Below are 3,594 nucleotides of genomic sequence, written 5' to 3'. Positions count from 1 at the left end.
AAAGGACTTCCCTAACTAGGGCATCCCTGCGCATAATTAAGGCCTTGTCGGTAAGACCCTCACTAGTTTCCAGCCATTAAGCTCTCTGACAAAGGCGAATAAGGGTTTCTCTGGGCAATATGGCTTTTAAAAGTTGCTCCATATCAGTCCAGGAAGGGTCACTGTCGGCATTCCACAAATAAGCCAATTAACTCGTCCAAGGGGGCTGTAGGTTTGGTTTTGGGTTGGTCTAGAAGGGCACAGGGGAACTGCGCCAGCCTGATAAACAACACTCAATTTTTCCTGCACCTCTTTTAATTGGGTTTTTAATTTTTCTTGAGTGTCCATAAGTCTCCTAACTTGGGATTCCTGACGTCTCTTTCCCATCTCATCATGCCACTCAAAATACACATTGAACTGTTCTTGACACATGGCGTTGGCAAGAAGTGCACCCCGCAGATGCACAATCCTGTCAAGGTCGAAACTTCCCTCCAGGGGAAACTGCAGTTGTAGATCTTCTCTGGTATACCAATTCTACTTCTGCAAATATTTACACGTCGACGGACCGCAGTGCACATATATATAAGCAGCAGAAGTGCCTTTAGGTGGGACTGGAATCCCTTTGGATTGACCAGCCCTCATTCTCGCTTCAGCTCGCTTTCACTCAAGCAAACTTGCACACAAAAGGGAAGGAACGGGAATACACGCCTGCACCCCAGCCTTAGAGCCACTCACCAAGGCTTGCCAGCTGGGGAAGCTTCACAGTCACATCAAGGCTCATTCAGGCTGAGCTGTGTGGCTTGCTTTCGAGACGCTCCCGGTCACGAGCTTTCGCTTCGCAGGAAGTTCGGGGCATCTTCCCACAGCCATCACTCACTCCAGCCGCTTGGCTTTCACACAATCACACAGACACCTTTAAGACACAAAATCCTGGGTATCCCCTGTCCTTATCGGACAGGCCTTCCCCCAGGGAGCCGGCTATCGGGAACGGGAACTTACAACTCGAGACTTCGAGACTCTAGAGTGAACACCGCAACCTATGGTCCAGTATACTTTACCAGGAACCAGGAACCTTTGACTTTACAGCTTAGGAATAACAAACGAACAACAGACAGACAGATGAACCTTAGAGCTCAGAATCTTTCTTAAACTCTACCAATACACAGACACGGAACATAAAAATCTTACTTACATACATAAAAGTNGGTCAGCTGTTAAAACTTAACAGATCTCCTGGTTCCCCTTTATCCACATCTAGTTCCTCTTTTGGGCCCTGACTACATCTTTCTGCCTCAGCATGCCCTTTGTACAGTAAAACAAGCTGAGTTAAAGCTCTAAATTATTTTTGCTCAAAGGCCTAGGGCCTAAGATAATAGAGGGGGGGCGGGTATTTTCCCTAACAAGATGGACTGGAAAAAAGTCACCCCAAGGAGAGAACTGAAGGGTCTGTACCTCTCCCACCCCAAATAAGCAACTGAATCAACCGGTTGTCAATGTTGTGTATAAAAGTGAAGGGCTGAGGGCATGCTGGGAAGCTGTTAAAGGCAGTAGCAAAGTGCAAACTCAGGTGTTCTGCCTTTATATTCATTTTCTGTGCAACTTGTGTTTGCTTTCCCTAACTATATCATCTTTGAAGCTATGATTTTTCTATTAAATAAACTGTTTGCTTTTACCTCAAGCAGGTCTGTTGTACAAGCTGTGTGGAGTGTTTGCACCAAAGTGAACTGATAGTTGAGGGTAGGTTTCACACTTTTGGGGTGACAAACCAGACGGGAAGTCTGAGTGGTATTGAAGAACTTGAGAAGACAGATTTGGGGGGCCCTCATGAACAGCAGGGATTTTGAGGTCACCCTGAAAGTAGTAACTAGGATAATGGAAGCCAGGGGGACCTTATGTCAGCTGGCTACTGGTGTCAGAGCACTGAACTGTACTATTAAGACACCCAAAGTTACAAGGCAGGCAGTGACAGACCCCCCATTGGTCTGGGCGCTCACAGAAACACATAGGAACTATAGCTGGCCTTTTCTCCATTTTTGAAGTTTAGTACCCTAACTTCAGAATGACTCAGTCTGGGGCAGGGAGGGAGGAAACAGAGCAGTGCTCCTTACCTAGCCAAGATCGTTCTTTCAGCCAGCATCTGAAAATAATCACCCAAAGGGGGTGACAGGCTCCATGTGTAGCCAGCGCGGGGTACTTGTGCTGTTACTGCCTAGCACCAGCTTCATTAATAGGAACCAAATCTTTTCCTTCTGTTGGAGAAGGAATAAGGACCAGTTTGATCTCCTGATTGCCCTAGTTTTGTTACTTTTTTTTTAACTCTATTTTGATAAGCGCAAAAAACAGAACCAGACCTTGCTAGTTCATCATTATGTCCAATACTGCTGTGTCATAAACAGATGGTTACGGGTTAATGTCTCTTTTACCTGTAAAGGGTTAAGAAGCTCAGTGAACCTGGCTGACACCTGACCAGAGGACCAATGGGGGGACAAGATACTTTCAAATCTTGATGGAGGGAAGTCTTTGTTGGTGCTTTTTGTTTTGTTCGTTGTTCGCTCTCGGGACTGAGAGGGACCAGACGTCATTCCAGGCTTTCCCAATCTTTCTGAATCCGTCTTTCATGTTTCATTCTTTTGTTTTTTGTTTTTTGCCCCTTTTGTGTGTTTCCGGTTCCTTTTCGGGCTTCTCCTTTGGGGGGGGGGCTAAGGAGGGGGAGGGGAAAAAAAAAAACAGAACTTAACAAAAATCCCAGGGCTTTTTTTCCAAATTTTCCTTTTTTTTCTTGGGAAATTTCCAGGTTCTTTTTTCATGGTTTTTCAGGGGGGAAAAAGTAAGTTTAAAGTAATTAAGGGTTTTTTCAAAGGGGGGGGCAAAGGGGGGGAATTTTAGGTTCTTTTAATTGTTTGTTTTTTTCCTTTCCAAAAACTTGGGTTTTAAAAAATTGGGTTTCTTTTTGGCTGAAAGGGGGGGGGGAATTACCCAAAAACCTTTCTTGTTTTTTGCTGCTTTAAAACTTTTTGAAGTTTCTTTTTTTTCCAGGGGGCTCTGGGGGAGGGGGGCGGTCCCCTCTTAAGGGCTTTCTATTATTTTTTTTGAAATTTCTTTTAAAAATTTTTACCCCTTTTTTGGTAAGGGCCAATTTTTTTCCATTTTTTTTGTAAATTTACAAAGAAAAAAAGGTATTTTTTACCTTTTTTCCTTTCCTTTTTTTTTTAATTTAAAAAGGGCTTTTTTTTTTTCTTTTTTAAAGAAACCTTGATTTTGTTTTTTTTTTCCTTTGTGTTTAAAGGGAAATTTTTTCCAAAAGGGGGGAAAAATTTTGGGGGGGGCCCTGGGAAAAACTCTTCAAAACGCCCACCCCAAGGGGAAAACCTGGGTTTTGTGGGGAAAAAAAGGGGAGGGGGGGAAGGGGATGGAAAATTTCCTTTTTCTTTTGTTTTTTAAAAAGATTTTTCCCAAGGGAGGTTTTTTGGGGGGATTTTTCTCTGTTGTTTGGGAAAGAAGGTGGGGGCCTTTTTTCTCAGGGGATGGTTAATTCCTCTTTGTTTTAAGATCCAAGGAGTTTGGATCTGTGTGAAGCCTCTCAAGGCAACCCAGGGAGGGGAAAGTCTGGGGGGA

Source organism: Chelonoidis abingdonii, chromosome 24, assembly GCF_003597395.2.
Source record: "Chelonoidis abingdonii isolate Lonesome George chromosome 24, CheloAbing_2.0, whole genome shotgun sequence".
NCBI classification, from domain to species: Eukaryota; Metazoa; Chordata; order Testudines; family Testudinidae; genus Chelonoidis; species Chelonoidis abingdonii.
The sequence above is the reverse complement of the archived record's forward strand: the minus strand, read 5'-3'. Positions refer to the sequence as shown.